This window comes from Heterocephalus glaber, unplaced genomic scaffold (assembly GCF_053883595.1).
Source record: "Heterocephalus glaber isolate CG9 unplaced genomic scaffold, H.glaber_assembly_v1.0 deba00001868, whole genome shotgun sequence".
Taxonomy (NCBI): domain Eukaryota; kingdom Metazoa; phylum Chordata; class Mammalia; order Rodentia; family Bathyergidae; genus Heterocephalus; species Heterocephalus glaber.
The window spans coordinates 485611-507395 of record NW_028258506.1 but is presented as its reverse complement, the minus strand read 5'-3'; the positions used below and the strand labels follow the sequence as shown (position 1 = coordinate 507395).

General features: G+C 33.7%; 2 pseudogenes across 1 annotated transcript in view; one reads left to right on the top strand and one right to left on the bottom strand.

Annotated features, from left to right (window-relative positions):
* The first annotated feature begins 543 nt into the window (after window positions 1–543).
* Window positions 544–1583, top strand: LOC147820498 (vomeronasal type-2 receptor 116-like; annotated as a pseudogene).
* LOC147820493 (vomeronasal type-2 receptor 116-like) overlaps window positions 1572–21785 on the bottom strand; it is a 188484-nt pseudogene continuing 168270 nt past the window's right edge. The window contains exons 4-8 of the transcript XR_015448458.1: window positions 16426–16714; window positions 15278–16034; window positions 14357–14584; window positions 13892–14015; window positions 1572–7696 (exon numbers count right to left, since the gene is read on the bottom strand). The product of XR_015448458.1 is annotated as a vomeronasal type-2 receptor 116-like (transcript). The remainder of the gene's footprint in view (window positions 7697–13891; window positions 14016–14356; window positions 14585–15277; window positions 16035–16425; window positions 16715–21785) is intronic.

Below are 21785 nucleotides of genomic sequence, written 5' to 3'. Positions count from 1 at the left end.
ATAAGTTGTCAAATTTTCAAAAGTTTCTAACAACACATATATAACAGGAAATTATTACAATTAACCTGAAATGAGTTGTTAGATAAAGATTTCTGAATCAAAAGGGTCAATAATAATATGATAATACTTTACACTGTTGTACTGATCCCATTCAATCACAATGAAAATCCCACTATGTTTTGTGGTAAACGCTGCAAAAACTCACAGAACTTACTGTACCTCATAGAGTGTTACGGCACATATTTATTTTCCTGAAAATTAAAAAATACAGCTCATGGAGGTTTCCCAGTGAGTGCTCCCTCATTGAATGAATACATATCTTATTGCTTGCACTTTTTTAGTTTGAGCAGGTAAATTTTTAAAGGCTTGAGAGAATGGAAAAATTTTCTCAAGAACATGCCACAAAAATAAAAAGAATCAATATTAGTACCGTTTACTGCACTGTAATGAAGAAAATCAGTATTGATTTGGAATTTTGGGGTCTATAACAACACAAGAGGATGAGTATGACTCAACTATTCCAGTGTGCTACTTTGGGTGGAGGGTATGAAAAAAGGGAATTACTAAACCTACACTGAGAAAAATTTGCATTTTTTGCTAGATAAAAAGTGTGAAGTGTCCAGTTTATCAGTATGCCAACACTCAGTGAAATCACTGCCTGTAATAATCTGCTGACTTTTCTGGCTCATGAAGACCCCTTGAGGAAGGCTCTGTCTGACTGGCACTGCCCTGTGTCTCACTATTCTCACAGCCGCTGTTCTTGGGCTCGTTGTGAAGCATCGAGACACTCCCATCACTAGGCCAGCAATTGGGCTCTCAGTTACAACCTGCTCCTTTCCTCACCTTCTGTTTTCTCTGCTCCTTACTCTTCATTGGCCACCCCAACACAGTAACCTGCATTCTCCAGTAGAGCACATTTGGATCTGTGTGTACTGTGGCTGTTTCCACTGTCTTGGCCAAAACCATTACTGTGGTGCTAGCCTTTATGGTCACTTCTCCAGGCAGAAGGATGAGGCAGTTGCTGGTATTAGGAACACCTAACTACATCATCCTAATATGCTCCAACATCCAACTCACTCACTGTAAAGTATGGATGGCAACAAATCCACCCTTTATTGCCATGAGTGCACATTCTGAACATGGGCACATCATGTGTAATGAGGGCTCACTTCCTTCTACTGTGTCCTGGGATGCCTGGGCTCCCTGGCCCTGGTGAGGTTCACTGTGGCTTTCCTGGCCAGGAACCTTCATGACATAGTCAATGAAGCCAAGTTCCTGACCTTCAGCCTGCTGGTGTTCTGCAATGCATGGGTCACCTTCCTTTGTACCTCGGCACCAGGGCGAAGGTCATGGTGGCCATGGAATTCTTCTCCAGTTTGGCCTCTAGTGCAGGGCTGCTGGGCTGCACCTTTACCCCTAAGTCCTACAGTATTTTCTTAAGACCAGTGAGAAATTCTCTGCATGGGTTCAGAGATGAATTGCAATCTGACAGAACCTTTTTAAGATAAAAAAATGTGTTTTTCTCAAAATATGCAATGAGGCTGGAGCAAAATCTGTACTATTATTTTCAGTTACAAATTACATTACAGCATGGAATTTACTTCCATTATCAAGGGTCTCATTTCTTTCAAAGAGTCACTAACAATTGTTAACAATAACTTTTACTTTTTCTTTTTCTTTTGGTACTGGGGATCGAACTCAGGTCCTTGTGCTTGCACAGCAGGTGGCAAAACCACTGAGCTAAATCCCCAGCCAGCCTTTTCTTTTTGAATCATAGTCTGAAATTTTTTTGTTCCTCTCATAAAATCATTAATAAACCCTTATATTTTTGCTTGTTTCATTCTGTTACACTTTTATCTTGTGCAGCACTTGACCTCCTTGATCATTTTTGCTCAATGTTAATATGGTAACTTTTGTCTGTAGGTCAGCATATTTGTGAATTCCTTGATGTATTTCATTAAATTTTTCCACTTCAACAATTACCATGCCTTAACTATGCTGTTTATATTTTATTTTGATAAATGGTTTTGTATTCCCTAGCTCACCCATGCCTGAAAATTCTTCTGAAGCTAATTTTGCAGAAATTCTCTTTCTTGTTGTCTGTAGAATCCTAGGATTGTCTGATCACATGTGATAACAAATAGTCTTGAATTTAAAATGGCACTGAATTGAATTTATGCATTAAATTGAATTAATGTGTTAAATGTAGAGATGATTAGTGTTCTGTCAGTTAAATATTTCTACTTATCTCGTTTAAACATTCTTTTTCAATGTAAAATATGTCCATATGTCTGTTTGTTTCTTATTTACTACATATACACATAAATATCATGTGGAATATTTTTCTTCTATTTATTCTTGCATAACTTTAGGATTTGTTGATAATGTAAACATAGTTTATCTATAAAATATATACTAAATATTTTGTAAGGAAAGAGGTACTTGTTGAATCAGATGGCCAAATTTTTTTATCTCTATAATTGTCCTTGTTGAATCTCTTGGATTTGTAGTCCATATGATATGGTAATCATATATTTTTCTTCTTTATTCTATTGATGTGTTTTTTTTCTGTTTTTCTTTACATTACTAATATGGTACTTTATTTCAAAAACGACCAAAGACTTCTTTCTATTACCTATAGTTTCAGTGAACAATCCAAGGTTTTTACATCAATTATTATGTTTATTATTTTTGTCTATAATTTAGAACACATAAAAATGAGTTTGTAGATTTCTAAATTACTCTTAATTTGTAACCAATATGTGGTGAAACTAATTGTTTGAATTAAATTCATAATTTTGTCAGTACTTATAAAGATTAGAAATTCAATTAATAATACATAGTACTTATCAGGAAAAAATTATTTTTTCATGGTGTACTGAACTTTTCTAAGACTATTTTGAATAAATTTAAATTTAGAATGTTTGCAACTATTTTAAATGAATTAGTAGATGTTATTTCTTTGTAGTGCCATCCTTGCTGGATTTTTAAGTTTATAAATGCAATAAAATATATTTCATAAGTTGACCATTTTTTCATATGTTATTTTCCGTTTCTACTTCTTTGCCTAAGTGAAGAGAGGAACTAAATGGAGACATGGACTGGTGGACAGAAGGATAGGTAGATGGGTGGAAGAGTGTTAAAGGCAAAATAATGGGAGGAGTACAAGGAAAAAAATGAATGGAAGGTGGAGGGAAGGCAAGCACATGAAATAAAGAGAAGTGGAGAACTTTTAAATTTTTGTATAGGTTTTAAAGCTTTTAATTATTTTCAATCTAAACTTTAATACAGTTGACATTTAAAAATATTTAAAACTGGCCTATTTGACCTAAACCTACAGAAGCACAATTTTCTTTGTTAGCTGCTAAATCTTGCAGACACCTCAACTTTGGCCCTGGTCTGACTGACTCATCTGTGGAAAATAAGTTTCATGTTACCCAGAAATTTATCTTCCACTCTTTTCCTCATCTCTATTTTCTTTTTGTCAAAAGTTAAGGCCACTGTTTGCATTAAATTAAATATTTAATTGTGTTTTTCTCATCACATTTGGTCTAAGGAGAAAAAGGCAAAGGGAATTGATATTTCTGATCAATACATTTTAATATAGCTGGGAATCAATCAGAATAAGTTGTACAAAACCAACTATGTTTGTATGAATCTGTGGCACACTAATCATTAGAGTGCTGGAGAATCCTACCAGGAGCTCACATTCTTTAACACTTCTTGACCACATTGGATGATTCTGGCCAAGAGAACAGACTTCTCCATCTGTTGGCCATAGAGGTAATTTTAGGAAACAGTCTAGGTCCCTCCTTACTTGGGAATTGGTTGTGAAGAACTCATCTCCATCCACTTTCCTCTGCCTGAGCCACAGGCAGAGCTGACCAAGGAGGAACAAGTGAAATTCAGTTTTGTCCACTATTGCAGATGCTTCAGTTCTGAAGACCCAACTCATCCTCTGAGATCGGCTCATCCAAACCCCAGCCTCTGTACTTTCAGACTGTTCTGAAAAACAGAGGGGCCCTCTTCTCTTCCACGGAGAAAATTCAAACTTTGGCTCTTGCTGCTCATAAAGCATATGTTCATCATTGCCTGGACGTACATGATTCCATTGACAGATTGCTGCCATGCTGAGGCAAGAGGATCACATGTTGGAGAACAGCATGGGCAACTAAGTGAAATCTTGTCTCAAATTAAAAGAAAATTGGTGCTGGGAATGTAGTTCCATGGTAGAGTGCCATCGAGCTTTACCTTAGGTACCTATACATTTGTATCACCATTTTACATTTAAACAAATGTAAAGTATACTTTTATTCATTAATTTTTCTTATAGTTCTACCTTTCCTCTTGACACTAAATCCTAGGATAAAGTGATGTGTGTGGTGTATAGCTATTGTTCTCCAAATGCAAGAAGGAATTTTTTGGTTTTTGCTCAAATTTATTTATTCTTGGTTGGACACACAAGCACTTTTCCCCCCTCACTCATTCTAGAAGCTTAGAGCTTGTACACTGTTCACACTCTAATGTTTCTTTGGGGACAACTTTAATCATTTCTCTCCTTTCAGGTAAGACATTCAGACAATGTTGTTTCTTCTATCTCACATATACCTATTTCCATACCATTCTGTATATGGATTTCTACTGAGACTGGTATAGAATCCACTAAAGATTAGGTGGAACCTGCTGGGGGAATAGCTGTTCCCACAGGGCAAGCATGTTGTAAAATATTTTTCCAGTAAAGTCACATCTGTGACCAGGTCACAATGTCAGTGTTGTGTGCCATGATCCTGAATGGCAGGAGGAGTCATAAAATATAAAGCAAAGGAGCCTGGAGAAATTTCCTTGGCTCTGATGCACTAGGAAAGTAGTGCTTACTTCCTGCCATTTGTTAATAATCCCTATGAAGAGCAGTGGTCCTCCATTCACACTTGTGTACATGAGACACTTATAAGCTACAGTTCTAATAAGGTTAATAATTAAATATACTGCAAGATAAAGGATGATAATGTGTCATAATATGAAGTAAGATTAACACAATTCTTTAACCCTATGGTATCTGAAAGAAAACAAACACAAGAATGATTCTAATAATTGAAAACATGTTTATGTTTTTACATAAGGAATATTTAAACCTCAATATAAAGTTCTGCTTAGGCATTAGTTGCCTATTTCCAAATGAAGATGCCTGCATTTCTGAAAATGTAGTAACAGAGTAAAATTCATGAGTATAATATGACATGTGTCTCCTTTTGAATCTAAAATTTCTAAACATGTTCCATTTCAATGGCCCACACAAGGCCTGTTTGTCCTGGAATGTTTTCTTCTGGATGATTCCCACAATTGCTGCGAATGACTCATTTTGATCACCAAAAGAAAATGTCATCTATCAATCGCACCATCCCCTCCTTCTTATTCTCCTGCTCACTCCAGTTGCTCATTATGTATGTGAAGTGTGATTGAAATACACAGTGAATATTTAATTTAAAAGTTTATTAGCATAAAAGACACATGGCCATTAATCCATACTTGCTCTTTCTTCAGTCTTGTGCTATCATTTGTGCCACTATCTGAGCAGCTCTGGAAGTCCTCTGTCCTGAGTGTCTTTACAAGGTGTGATTAAAAAATACAATGAATGTTACTCCTTAGTGTCATCTGATGGAAATATAGGCTCAAAAAATTGCTCTATGTTTCCAGAAGCCTTACTCACCAAACATGGCACCATTTCAACTCTAGCTCTCACCCAGAGTAAAAATAACCATGAAAGGTAAAAATTTTTATTAGCCAATGCAGTGCAGATAAAGACATTCATAAGAAAAGGCCTTCCAGAATTGCTTCAGAAAGATAGAAGAACAATGTGGTGTCTCTCAGATGTGGTAGAGTCTATGGGGTAAAATTAATGGCAAAGTATCTTCTATTGTAATTTGTTTTAATTTAAGCATTGACTATAGTTTTTATCACACCATATATATATAAATATAAATAAAATTTATGACACATATATTCACATAATATATATGACACACACATATATATATAATACATTTTGTGTGTGTTTGTTTTTTTAAATACAAGTGGGTTCTCAATATGGTTCTCAGAATGCTCTTCAACTTGTGAGCTCAAGTGATTCTCACATCTTAGACTCAGAAATACCTGAAATTACAGAAGTCCACAACCATGCCTATCACATTTAATTATATTTTACCAAGACTGCATATTCTTGTGTCCTTTAGTTTTTTTTCACATACACTAGTTAGAAAACCTGCTTGGGGTCCTTTCCCATATCTACATCTTTCACAGCACTTGACTAGGATATTGACCCTAGAATAATTAGATTTACTATTCTCTCCATGATTTTGAATTGGAAGGATTCAAGTTCAAGGCCGCCCTTGGCTACTTAGACTTTACAGGAATTTTCTTCAAAATAAAGAAGGAAATTACAAAGGGGTATGGATGTATTTCGGTTTGAAGTCCTTGGGATCAACCCCAAGGACTGCAAAAATAAATAGTTTCAAAAATCAAAGAAGAGACTAAGCAAACATAATAAAAATGCAATTAGATATTATTGGAGGAAAAAATATATCCAGAAGAACTTTACATTATAATGATGATGGCTATATGTTGTACTGAATGTTAAACTACTACACAAAGAAGTAAAAGCCATTGGTTCATTAAAATGAAACCCATATTGCTATTTAACGTTTCTCTAAACAAATGGTGCTGATTAACCTCAGGGTCCTCCATGTATTTCAGAAAAAAAAATACATTATTAAATTAAATTTAAGAAGGATTTTTACTTCTAGTATATATTTTATCTTTGAATTTAGTCCAAGAATGTCTATCTGCCCTTAATGAAATAATATAACACTTGGGGGCAAAAATGCAGGCCAGCAACCCTGCACCAGAGGCCAAGATGGAGAAGACCTCCATGGCCACCATGACCTTCCCCTTGAGGCTATGGTACACAGGGAGGAAGGTGACCCACACACTGCAGAACACCGGCATGCTGAAGGTCAGGAACTTGGCTTCATTGAAGGTGTCCAGCAGGTTCCTGGCCAGGAAAGCCACAGCAAAGCTCAGGAGGACCAGGGAGCCCAGGTATCCCAGGACACAGTAGAAGGCAGTGAGCAAGCCCTTGTTGCACACGATGATGATGCGGCCATGTTCAGAGCGAGCATCTGTGTCAATGTGGGGTGGATTAGTGCCCATGCAGACTCCACAGTGAGTTGGATCAGGCAGCAAATGGGAATGATGTAGTTATGTGCCCCTGATACCAACAACTGCCTCATCCTTCTGCCTGGAGCAATGACCTTAAAGGCCAGCACCACAGTGACAGTTTTGGCCAAGACGGTGGAAACAGCCACAGTGAACACAACTCCAAATGTGGTCTGCTTGAGGATGCAGGTGGCTGTGTTGGGACAGCCAACAAAGAGTAAGGAGCAGAGAAAGCAGAAGATGAGGGAGATGAGTAGGATGTAATTGAGATTTCAGTTGTTGGCTTTGACAATGGGAGTGTCTTGATGCTTCACAAAAAGCCCAAGAACAGCAGCTGTGAGGACAGTGAGACTCAGGACAGTACCAGCCAGAGCCTTCCCCATGGGATCTTCAAAAGTCAGAAATGTCACAGACTTTTCAATGCAATGGTTTTGCTGAGTGTTGGCATACTGATGATCTGGACACTTCATACACTGCTCCCTATCTAGTGTGAAATGCAAACTGTTATCATTCCAAATTTATTCTTTCACATTATTTACATCTCTTCCCCAATGCAGAAATTCACTGGAATAGTTGATGTGAATTGTCCTACTTTGCTTTTCTGGGCATTAAGTAAAAAATTACATAGACCGTAATTTGCAATTAGTACCAATCAGCTTCTTCATGGTGAAGAGAACCAAACAAATTTTTCCTCATTGTATATCTACTTTAGCCATCACAGTATTTTTCTCTTCTCACTGAATAATTAAAGACCTACCTTTCTAAACTAAACCTCTGTAAACAATGGTCTTGGGATTCAGTCAAGGAAAAAAATATAGGGAGGATTACTCACCATATTTTTTATTAAGATCTAGGGAACCAAATATGACCAATTCTGCTCAAGGTCAAGCATAGTAAGTTCCTTCACTTTCTACAATTATCATTTTTATCCCAAGTGTAATGGAATTTTTGATTACAACTAGATTGAATTGATAGACAAATTGGATGAGTACATATAAAAATCTTTTCATTACTGAGTCTTCAGTCATAAATATACTTTTACAACCACAGGTTTTAGTTCCTTTGGTCTAAACTCTTTTCAATAATTTATTGGTAGAATCATTCAAAACCTTAACAGACTTTATTGATGAATATTTCTAAACTTAAGATATAATAAATATCATCTTTTAAATTTTCATTTTGAATAGCTTATGAGTGAGATATAAATATAATATTTGTGTATTAACCTTGTATTTGTTCAGCACTACATTCAATTGTTTATGTTTATTTACCTATTTCTTACCCTTATACATAAGTATAGTCACAAAATAATACATCATATTTTTTGGGTAATGGAATTAATATGAGAAGTGAAAAAATGGAAACAAAGTCTTTCCATTAAATATTTGTTTTATATATTTTATGACAATATTTCTTTAGTCAAGACCTCCAGCATATTTTCAAGTAGAAGTGATGATATGGAACATGCTTGTCTCATTTTTTATTTCAATATTAAACTAGAATACATGATAATTCCTTTAGCATTGTTTATATCTAATTAATGTAATTAAGACACTTTCTACTCCCATTTTAGCAATGGTTGATTTGCCATTTCTTCTTTATAAATCATGGAAAGATGTTTAATTTTAGGATGTTTTCTCATTTCTGAGACTATTGCCTATTCCACATACTATTACCAGAAGTTATATTATGTACATTAAGTATAGTCACAATATAACCTCCCTAAAAATACCTCTAAGCTAAGAATAAGAAATGTGAATTTAGTAAAAGATGGAAAACCTATAAGGGTTTTTTCTGAAACTTGCACTGTAAAGTGTGGTTAGCAAAGTGTATCTTGTTTCATAAAATAAAATGAGTTTTCCAAAGTTTTGTTTTGACAACCTTCTAAAGTAAATTTATATGATATGCCACTGAATGCTTCTAAAGTTCAATGATAAAAATATTTACAGCTCAATAATTGTGGAAAAAATAATTGGGAATTCAATTTTGATAATTGACATGATACTATGGGAGAACTTATTTTTTCTTTGGAAAGTTAACTGTATTTAAATTTGTAAGTTTTATTACATTTTCAAATAGCTTAATGTGATATTATTTATATTATATTTTTGTAGAAGATTTTCTCTGTATCTGTAAAATAGACTATATATTGTTTTATGAATTTGTGTTGTTTCTCTTTCTACTTGATGCATCTTTTTAAGGATTATCTAATATTTTTCAGTAGAATAAACATTAATCTCTTATTCTATTTCTTTTTGTTTAGTTTTCTCTTTTTATCCTTTGCCCAGACTTTTTGAGATAGTGGTTTCTCTGAATGTTGGCATACTGATGATCTGGACATGTCACACACTGCTCCATGTCTAGTGAGAAATTCAAATTATTATCACTGCAATTTTAGTTTTTCCCTCCTATTCCCAGCCCTTACCATACGATGCTCATGGTTAGTTGAGGCAAGTTTCTCTTTTTTTTTTGTAAATATGTAAAAATGTTATGTAAGAATCGTTACTTATTGATACTGGCCATCTTATTTATGATCTCATGGATGACACTTTATTGTCCTTATTAATCTGGCACATTCATAGCAGCATTTCTTTCTTTTCACAAAGTAGAATGCCTTCTGTACCTAAAATAAATCTCTGTAGGTGTTGTCCTAGGTTTTCTTTCACTCTCCAAGAAATTATTGACAAACCACCATAATCTGACAAGTTCTGTGAAGCAGGTATTGCCAGTAGTACTTAACATCAGGATGTGTATGAATTGTCACCCTATAAAAGGTTGTGAGTTTCACTAAAAGACATAATTGAAGGGCCGGGGATTTAGCTCAGTGGCAATGTGCCTGCCTCGCAAGTACAAGGTCCTGAGTTCAATCCCCAGGACCACACAAAAACAAAAAAAATACCCCCAAAACTGAATATTTACCAAAACTGCTTAGATTAACACATCAACTTGGTAAGTAATGACATTTTTCCAAAATTGAATCTTCTATCCACAAGAATGTTTTATTCACAATTTATTTCAGTTTATTTGCTATAAATTTTTTTCTTTCATTTCTAACCACTAGATGTCCAAACATTACAAGAATTTTTGAGCAGTACTTAACACTTTAAATATATTTTAAATTTTTTGAATGTTTTGTAAGTTAGACACATAAGTATTTTAACATAAATCAGTCACTGCAAAGTAAATTCATTAATTTATTAATTCATTAATATCATATACATACCACTAATATTGAAAAATAATATCAGTTATATTAAATCTTTACTGAGAATTTCATATTTTAATTTTCCCCCAAAATTGTAATTGAGTAGAAGTAGTCAAATGAATTCCTATCACATTCTTGATTTTATCAATATTATGTTTGCTTTGCATTCTGTACATTATTTATGGAACTAAGATGGTTTCCTCCTACTTCTAATTTTGTAAGCATCATTATTGTCATTGTTTATTTCTAAATTATCAAAAGGTGCTCAATTTTGTTGGTTTTTCTTTAGTTATTTAATTTCTATTTTATGGGAAACAACTGTATTGAATTATGTTGCAAAAAGCAAATCTAGTTATGATGTAGCCTCTATCACAGATTGGAGTTTTCTTTAAGCAGAGTAGTGTGAAATTTTTTTTATTAGTGACATTTTTGGCAATGACTGCCAAACTATCCCCTCATACAAAATGAATATTTTTTCACTTTTACTTAATATGCTCAGTATTAGTATGTTTTTGAATGCTTATCAATTTTTCCAGTGAGGCCACAAGTACCATAAAAATTCTAGGAAAATATTAATTTATAAGCTCACATTGCTAACACATATGGTACTGTGGATATTTTTTATTTTTTCCTTAGGATTATTTTGCTATTTTCTTGTGAATTTCTAAATTTCAAGCACATTTTCATAGATTGAAATAAATTTGTAGTAATTAAATTTTATCATTCTGCAAATTTTTCTTTCTGATCAAATTTATTAAAGGTTATAAGGGTTGTTTTTTACTTGAATCAAGTGTGCGCTTAAAATTTGTTTTCTGCATCTATATATTTTCTTAAAATTTCCTATCATAATATTTTTTGTCTCTCATTTTAGTTTAGTGGAATTAGTGCTTTTTGGCTAGTTTCTGATAAAAATCTCTAAATGTAGGATTTCATGCTTTCTTTATTTAAATATACATAATAGGATATAAGTATATATCAGGTAAATATTTCTCTCTAATGATAGTTTTACCTTCAATCCAAGAGTTTGGTAGGTAAAATTCTCAAAGACAATTTCTGTTTTAGTATTACATGCTATATTTATATTTATTTATATAATATCTATGTAAATTTTTATGATATTAATTTTATATGATATGTATTTTTAATACTGAAGACTGCATTTCTTAAACCAGAAGCAGATAGTGTGGATGTATTCTTCTCTATGTGTGCACATGGAATGTATATATCTAAAAACACCATGCACCCAATCTGAGTATACTTCATGTTACACTATATAATCAATCTTATTATATTTCAAAATTAATTCAAAATTATGCAAAATATTGTGAAATTAAAATATGTAACAGTTAAAAATTTAAAATATGCAGCACAGAGGTGATTTTACCAAGCCAAGGTTTATTATCAAAAATTCAACTATTTCCAAAGTGACAATTTTGTTGTTCAAAAATATTCAATATGGGTTTTCTTTACCATTTCTGCACCATGGCCCAAAACCCATCTGCATATTCTCCATTCTTTCATAATATTGAAACTCATTTTATGTACTTCACCTATTATACAAATTAGAGATATTCCATGATCTCCATTTCTGTTGGTCATATCAACAATTTAACACCCTACACCCATCTGATATAATACAGAGTGAAAAAAAGTTTATAAAACACAGATAAAAATGTAGACTTGATCATTTATTACATCCTACACTCTATGCAGATATAAATCTTGAAGCTCATGGCATTAACCATAATTCATATGAATATGTAATTATTAATTCAAAAGTATGGACAATGTTAAAATTTTAAACATTGTGACAGTAAAAGACAGGTTGGTATTAATTTCCCTTAATATACCCTCCTTTACTTTCAAAGCACTTTTTCCATAATTCTTGCAGCTTTGTGAATTGGTTCAGAAAGTCTTTTTTTGTGTCTCTATGAGATGTGATCAAATATTCAGTGAACTCTGCAGTTAAGTACAGAAAAGTAGGCTGTAGAACACTATGGTGCATCCTCATCCACCTGTTCACTGGATTTGCCACAGTGCTCCCTCTGGCTCTTCCCCAAAGTCACAATGACAAGAAAGATAAACATTTTGAAGATGTTACAGCGTAACAGTGCAAATAAATATGCTTATTAAAACCTGTTGCAAAAAGTGGCAGAAATTATGGGATAAGTGTGTTCAAAGTAAGCAAGAGTGTTTTAAGAGAAATTAATGACAATGCATCTTTTACAGTCATTTTTTAAAATTAAATGCACAGTTTATGGAATACACCCCAAGATACAGTCCCCTTAATCTCCTATAAATTGCAGGAGAGCAAGGATAAAAAGCCAAGGATTGAGCATAAACTTGCTCTTCACCATTACATACCTCTATCTTACACACACACAATCCCTCTAGCACTTGTGTCAAGAGACATGCTAGGTTACTGAGAAACTAAGGATCTGGAATTTGATTGTCTTTGAGAAGATCTAAATGAAGTTTCAAAAAGAAGTGTTGGTACTTAATAATATTCTGTTAAAATAGTGATGGAGGTGAAAGAGAAGCAACTTTGGGGAGTAAAAGAGGGTTTTCAGGCATTTATCTCATTTTTTATTCTTTTAAAATATTTTTATCTTTGTAGTTCATGGAGTTTACAATCATCTTTGGGAGCAGTGACATGTACATACTACAGCTAGTTTCTTTTTTGTAATCACCTTCCCCTTTCATGTCCCTCCTCCTTCCTCATCCTATTGCCCTACCCTCTTTTTCATACATGTTGCTATTATTTGTCTTAGTTCACATTATGACATATAGTGTTTATTAGGATTCTGGAAATGGCATGTCTTTATTCTTCTAATTTCCTGTTGCGAGTACAGTACTTTCTTTTATCTTTGTTTCTGTGGAACTGAAGACAAATCCCAGGGCCTTCACACTGTATTACATTCCAGAATTTTGTGATTTTTGATTTTGTAAAATTATCTCACTAAATCATTAAGCTGTCCCAGATAGAGCTCAAACTCAATCATACTGCCCCAGCCTCTCAGAGTGCTGGGATAACAGACATGCACCACCCTAATGGGCTGGGAACATCATGCTTTCAATGAGTCTAGAAAAATATATAAAGGCACCAGGTGTGGTGGCACATGCCTATATTCCCAACTTCTGGAAGCTATAGTAGGTGGATCAAAAGTTTTAGGTGAGCCTGAGAAACTTAGTGAGATTTTTTCCTAAGCATAATAAATTTAAAAGAAATGGGGATGTTGCCCGGTGGTAGAATGTGTCTATATCACATTCCCAGGAAAGCAAAAGAAAAAAATCTCAGAAATAGCTCAGGGGATAGAGAGTGTGGTTTATGAAAGGGTAATATTACAGAGGTAAATTGCTCAATAAAGGAAGAAAGAATTTGCCTTTGCTCTTCAGTTCAAAATTATATTCTTTTCTTGGAGTTATGTGAAGCCAAAGAAAGCATGACAATTGGTTGAGAAGATTTACTCTTACCTGTTTCATTGGCGATCTCATTCTTTGGGCAAGGGGTGCAATCAAAACAACAGGCAGGTTTTCCCTCCTGAGGGGATTTCCTGAATCCAGGGCTGCAGCTCTCACTGCATACAGAGCAGGGAGTCTGGGGACAATCAGATGAGTGTTGGCACCTTCTCTAAATTTTACTTAACCTTTCACAATCATAGTAACAAACAATTTTTATAAATGCATAGTCATATATTTACTTGAATCCCATACTTAATGATAAAAACATGAATATTGACTAAAATATGGTTGAGTAAATGAGCTTTATTCCCATTCAACAGAAATTAGAGAAATAAGAAAATGCTTAGCATTGAAAGGCAAACTGTTATTCCATTTGTGACCATTTGTGACCAGGGGTGGGGCACAAAATACAGAGAATTTCATTTATTTATGTCTAATGAAATGTCATGGAATGAGTTATGTGCAGATCCAAGTTACCTCAGTAATTCCTGCAGCCCACTCTACCATCTCCTCAGACACAGACAGCTGCTGACCAAGTGGAGCATGAGGGGAAAACCCTCCAACTTTCACCCTGAGTCTAACGCCTTCTGGAAAGTTCCACAAGTTGAGAATATCATACTTTGTACCCATTTTATTTGCCTTGTCTAAGTTTACTTGTTCTCCAGTGGGACTGTTGAACTGGAGGTCCTTCAGAAAGGGGTGGAGCTGAAAAGGATGAATAATCCTATGATGAATTGCATCCCAATGTTAAGAAACAAAACCTGAATGTGGGACAGTCGCTAATTTTCTTTACTCCTTGTTTCATAGTGGAAGCTCAACACAGGCAACAAATGAAGTGGAATAAATTAAATATCACAATGTTTCTAAAATGTCAGCTTGAAGAGAAGATAGTTAAACAAAACCCATGTAAATATACGATTTGCATGGGTAGCAACACTGTCTAATCAGAATTTTGTGATTGTTCCCACAGCATTTATGTGCAAAATGAAATTATCAATCCAAAATGGTTATAGAATAAAATGCAAATTTTATATAAAACATCCACTGCAATATTTGCCACATTTAGGTACACAAGTAAATTATATATGCAAATATTCATATATATTCATATATGATATATAATATTCATATATATTCATGCTTTCTCTTTTAAACTGCAAGGGTAAAGTTTTCATCTTTTGATGGAAAATATGATTAGATAGAATATTAACATCTTTTCCAACCACAGCAATGATCTTGATTCATTTCCGGGTCAAAATTTTATCTGAAAAATAAAATTAATACAGAATCTTTGGGTTTTTCAGGAAAAGATTTTTGTTAACTGGATTTGAGCACTTGTAGAAAGTTCTATAAGATGATCATGATACCAGGGCCTGCCTTACAATAAAAATACATTACCTGCCAGGGGAAGAACACCGTAGTGTCCTCACTTCCCATCAGTTGCATTTCACCTTGTTGAAGAAGCATCTCTTGCAAGGCGTACGCTACCAAATACACAGCATTGTATGCGTTGTAGCTCCCGTCGCTCATGGCAGTGTCGAAACGATTTGCAGGCAGCCATTCCAGAGCAGTGGAAATTCCGGAACCCATACAGAGTGAGGAAAGTGTCTTCTGGGTATTTGAATGGGGTAGCTGTCTGGATAAACTCATTAAAACCGGAAATCTCCTCATAGTGGTGTGTAAAAACGAGACTCTCATGGAATGAATCAAGGATAAAATTTCTCCCAGACAATTCAGCATGCCATTGAGTGTTTGTCACCCAGACTCTCCATGTCACTAGATGTACCCTGACCTGATAGTTTATATCATTTAGACTGTCAGTATCATAATAAATGATAACCACATTTACAGGTGATGTTTCTCTGCTCAGGAAATCTTGCAGCTTTGGACTCCAGAGGTATGACGCAATAGCATTTTTGATCATTTTTACAAATGCTACACAGACTCCATTCTTGTCCATCTCTCCCCTCACATCTGAGAGAAATCGAAAACCATTCTGACCTGCTGTGATGACCAGTCCCACCCAGGTCCAGTGGAAATAAAGCATCGAGGACACCATGCCAAGGGCCAGAGATTCATCCTTTGAGGCCATCTGATGGACAGAAGGAAACTGACTATTTTCACTGAACTCAGGATCAAAACCACCAAAGATAAGCTAAAAGGAAAAGAAAAGTGAAAGTTTTGTGAAGCAAGTTGACGCAAAGCACAACCTTAGGCCTGAAGAGTACTGAAAAATATCTGAAAATTGTACAAGGAAATAGTCATTATCCCATCTATTTAATCATCTCACTTCATAAGTGTCCTGTTTTAGAAAATAACTGAGCAGACTCTGAGTTCAGGAAATCCTTAATTTCCTCTGTACCTCCTTCATGATGTACATAAAGAGAATATGGGTAATTGACAAATCTCAGTGTGTTACATTTTGAGGTTGTACAATTTGTGCATCACATAAACCCAGTCCATCCATTGACCATCCTTAGGAACTGAACCTGAAACTGTCCACTAATGTTGCATTATTTGATCCTGCCCTATTTACCCTGTCTCACCTGTGGAAATTTGTAGAGTTCCAGCAAAGGTCCAATTTGAGAAGAAATTACCCATGGTGATCCTGTGAGTAATGCTACAGATTTAGTCTCTCTCCCACACCTATAGTTAGGTGTCCCATTTTTTCCTGTGTACAAAGTGATGATACTTTCTAAAAACTTCCAGTGACTGTAAACTAAATCATGGTATTCATATCCCAGAGATATGTTGGGTAAAAGATGAGTATTCCTGTTGATCTCTTCAATGGCAAAACTGATGGCTAGAACATTCTGGTAACTGTTGTGGATAAGGCTGAAAAGAGAGCAAGTAATCCTTAGAGAAAAGACTCAATACATAATTGTCTTTCAGTCCAGGACAATACCACTTGTTAATTGAATGCTGTGTCTTCCCATAATTCGTATCCTAAGAGCCTAAACCTGAATGTGCTGGCTTTAGGTTGTCTTTTGGAAGTTGATTCATGTTAAACTAGATTCTGCCTGTGTATTTATCATGGATGAGATTAATGTCTTTACAGGAGATCAAAGAGAACTTGCTTCGTATTTTTGTGATAGAAGGTAACATTGACACATCTCCACACAAAAACTATCAATCAGGTGCTCTCTTAATTTCTTAGCTTGAAGACTTATGATAAATAAATTTTACTTTAGACACATTGCTTGTGGTACAATTTTATACAGAAGTCTGATTTAAGATCACATTCTAAATCAAGATGAATAACCAGACATTATAATTCATTTCTGGAAGAGCTTGTGACTAGAAGGTCTTAGAACTTATACTAAAGTAATGGTGTAACTTGGAGTCTTGGTGATCCTTACCACTTTTTACATGCACAAAGGAAAATGGTTCCATTTACAAAGGAAAGTGTGAAGGATGGAAAAGCAGGAGATGTTTAGGGTGTGGTTATAAATATTTTCTATTATGAAGAACCAAGGTAATCTCAAACAGTAATACACCATTTAATAGTTCATGTTACAGACATGACATCCACATGAAGATAATAACAAATAGGGGAACAACGACATTGAATGGTGCATACATGCAGAATATGTTGGCATCTGTGGGGTGAGTATGATGCAGCAGAAGGCTGGCTCTGCCATTGAAACCCAAGAAGCTCCCGTTACCTTTAGAGCTTCACAGGAGGGAAACCTTGAAAAGGCAAAGACATTTGGAAGAGAAATAAAAGATGGACAAGAGTGAAAATTCTCAGGATACTAAGAGAGGTGGCACTGTGCGTGCATAGTCCCTTTTCACATTAAAAAGTGAAAAATAATTTCAATGCAAAATTTGACATCTGTTGCAGTGCTTATCTTAAATAGTATCTGTGCTCCACATTTTCTGATATCTTGTAAATGGTTTCCTAACAAGTGACATTTTTCATTAATACTGCCTGATATTTGATTTTGCAAGACTATAGCACAGAGTCTTTTTGTAGTATTCCTGATTGTTCTACCTGTTGAGGCTTAATGAAACTAGTTCATATGCACATCTTTTTAGTACTCCTTGTTTGAGGGGAAAGAATACGTTTTTTTTTTTGCACTGATGTAAATTGACCCCAGGGACCCTCCCCCTATACTAGTTCTCTACTCCTCTGCCACATTCCAGCACAGAATTCGTATTTTTCAGTTGTGGCATACAGCTATCTATATATGTCTAATAAATACAACTTGCTAACTTAACCTTTGTCAGACTATTATTGCAGAAATGCCATCTTTCTCTCAGACAGAGTTGGAATTCCCCAGAATACTGCCATATGTTTTCTTATTGGTATTTTTCCTTCTCGTCTTCATCATTATAAACTTCATTTTCTTCTTTTTATTTTTTGTATCTACATTATCTTAAATATTAATGTGTATAAGATCATATTATTTATTTGTGATAATTTGAAAATCCACAGCATTATAAATTAAGCATACATTTTCTTATTATTTCTATAAGGTATTTTATCTAATTTGTTGATATTTAATAAAACTACCAAAGATTTATTCTCATTGTATTTTCCAAGTAATATTGGCATAATAACTGTGATATTTTGTTGGTGAAAATTTGCAAATTAATTTAGTTTCTACATATCTTTCACAAAGAGTTAACTAAATTTGTTGTTTTCTCATCAAATTTCACAGATTGTACAGTATTCAAGTGAAAAAATTGGTGCAATTTTGTAATAATTAACAAATGTCCTTTCTTCTACTATGAATATTTGGTTTCTATTTTCACATTGGTTCTAACTCATATTCTAAGGTTTATTTTTCATGTATTTGTATGTATTTGCTTTTGTTATTCTACTATATCCCTTCTATTTGGGTAAGTGCTATTTTCTACCCTTCTAATTTACCATGCATTATACAACTAAACACCAGTTGCTGAACTGGACATATTTTCTCATCTCTTTAGAAATTAATGGACTTTTCAACTTTCAGCTGTTTTTACATTATTCACCTATTTTTGTTTCAGAATCTTTTCTACATTTGATGTCCTTTCATATTGAATTTATGTTTGAATATACTCAAGTTCCTTGTGTGTTTGTGGGGTTTTTATGTGGGGTACTGATTTATGTTATCTTTTGAATTACAATTGAGTTTTCCATTTTCTATCTCCAATATAACCCATGTAGGAAACTTCCAACTTTTAAAAATCTACATGTTTCTTTGTAAATTTGTCATTTTGGAGAATTTTCTGGTTAATATTTGTTGTAGAATTCATTTCTATGAATAATTTTTTAGTATTTTCATTTGCATGTTGGTATGTTTGACTATTGAGCAATGAATTATCTAAAACTATTATTATTTAATTTTTCTGTGTGTGTTGCTGACAAAAATAAACAGTTGTAGATTTTCTAAAGTGTTGATCTGCTTCTTGTGCCATTGAAATGTGAAGTGAATTTAGGATCTTTATTTAGACTTTTTTTTCCTCAGAAGTTATTAGTGTCTACTTCAGTCATGTCAACTGACACATTACTGATTGTCTTTATTTCCTCTTCCGTGACTCTAAGTTAATCTGAGAATATCTAATTCTTCTCCTGTCAGTAACTGGTAACTCAAAGCAAATACTTCCATAGATAACTGGAAAAAAGAAAAAATGAAATTGTTGTCTAAAAAACCTATGTTAATATGACCTAATACAAACTACCTAAAAGTCAGAAGAGAAAAATTTTAACTATTAGGAACAAAAAATTTAAATTATAACTAGGTAATATGTATTTGAAGGGGAAAAAAGAAATGAAAGCATATTAAGATTTTCATCTAGCATTGGGGAGTCAATCAAACATATTTTGCAAAGTGGTCTTGTAATAACTGTTCCCTTAAAAATGAAAAATTTAAACAAAATTCCATAATTATCATGCTTATCTTTTCCCTAAAGACACAACTCCAGAAATAAAAATTAAGAAAAGCAAAAGTAATTAGTGACTTTGAGCACATTTATAATAGTATAGTGTGGTACTTTTAATAGAGATTTTAGCACTATGAAGTAATGGATCTAAACATTATTATAAGATCCATAACAATAACAGCTCTCAATCTTTAAATGAGTCATAGATTAAATAGACAGATATCAATAATGATGATGATGAAGATAGTGATGTTAACCCTGATAAATCACATATTTTATCATACATGATTCTCTCTCTATAAAACTCAAGCTATTTATATTAAGAATGGAGAAAACCTATTAATATATTTCCAGTTTGATCCTGACAAGAAAGTGAGCTCTTTATTTGAATCAGGTGTAAAAATGTCCACAAGAGAGAAATATTTTGGTCAGTCATAGAAATTCTGATTCAGTGATAAACTAGGTGAGCAGTCAGACTTGAATTCACAACCTCACTTCCACTTACACAGACACAAATCCAAACTTCTTACCAAAGTTCAGTAAATATTGAGACAATGTACAAATCTATAGTGACTCTGATGAGTTAGTCTTAGAAAATAGACAAAGTCAAACCAGTGATTAGGATGTAGTAACTTGAAGCAACATAACTAGTGAGGGAAGAAAAAGAATGAGAAAAATCTTTCCTTTGAGATAAAATATGCAAGCGTTGTATTTCTTGACAAACAAAGAAGCATACTGTATAAGAAAATAAAATTATTCTGCACTTTAAAAACAGGAAAAAAGATAATAAACACATGTTTAGTACTATACAGTACTAGGGATAAGAGATTAGAAAGCAAGAGTATGAAGTCAATATCAAAGAATGGGTAATAAAATAGTCATCATTCAAAACATCTAATAAAACAAAATCAGGAAAATTAATTGTAAAGAAAATCATATAAGAAAAGAAATAATGTGCAAATTCATGTAGCTAGATTTAAATCCTTGTATTTATCTTTGTGAAAGACTTATTTAATTAAAATGTAAATATAATTACACAAAGGGACTGAAGTAAAATATAATGTAAAATTATAGAAATATACCTATATATTTTTGCAGAGTGCTGAAAGAATAAAATTTGCAACATACAGTGAGGCTGGATGCATTTACAAATTAACTTCTTTCTAAAAATTAATAAGTATTCAGTCTATGAAAATATTCTCTAAAACAAAATACAGATAATAAATTTGTGATTTTATAAAGTTTATATTGGCTTTTTATGAGTACAAATATGTGCAAAGAATTATTCTGGGTATGTATTTAAAACTTAGTGTTTTTAATCTTATCTTTCCTGGAAGGAGAAAAATATTATCTTTACCAAAGGATATACATTTTATACTAATCAGCACTCATTTCCTTTTACATACACTACTTATAGGAAAATATATTTCATTCACATTGTGACTTTAAATGTAATTAAAACAAAATCCCTGTCCACATTTATCCATGTGGAGATGTGCGTGAGGGTATGGATATGTTAATTTGTGTTAATTATCAGAAAATTTAAATAAAATCAGCACTTCCCATTTCATTCCATAAAAATACACAGTTTAAAATTGACAGTCTTCAGTGAATTTAAAGAAGAAATGTTCAATCAAAACACTGATCTTCCTTAAGTGCAAAAAAAAAAAAAAAAGGCTCAGAGCAGGTGTGCTGTGCGCACTAGGAGCTGCTGTGTGCTGCAGCCACTCGCTCACCTTCTAGAAATCTCATGTTAACAAGAAAAACCACTCTGCGCATGCACTATGATCTGGTTTGATGCTTTGTGATGATTATAGTTAAGCCGTGTGCATGAGCATTGCCAATGAAACAGTTTAAGAGAATATTGTTCTTTTTCACTAGAATTGGTTACTATGGCTCTGGAATTTCTAATCCATAAAATTAACATGCAGTAAAACAGCAGAGAAAAAAATAATTAAAGTGCCAGTATTAATATCTCATAAAGTAGAAAACGACTCACTTTAGAAACCTAAAAAAATCTGAAGAGGATTCATGA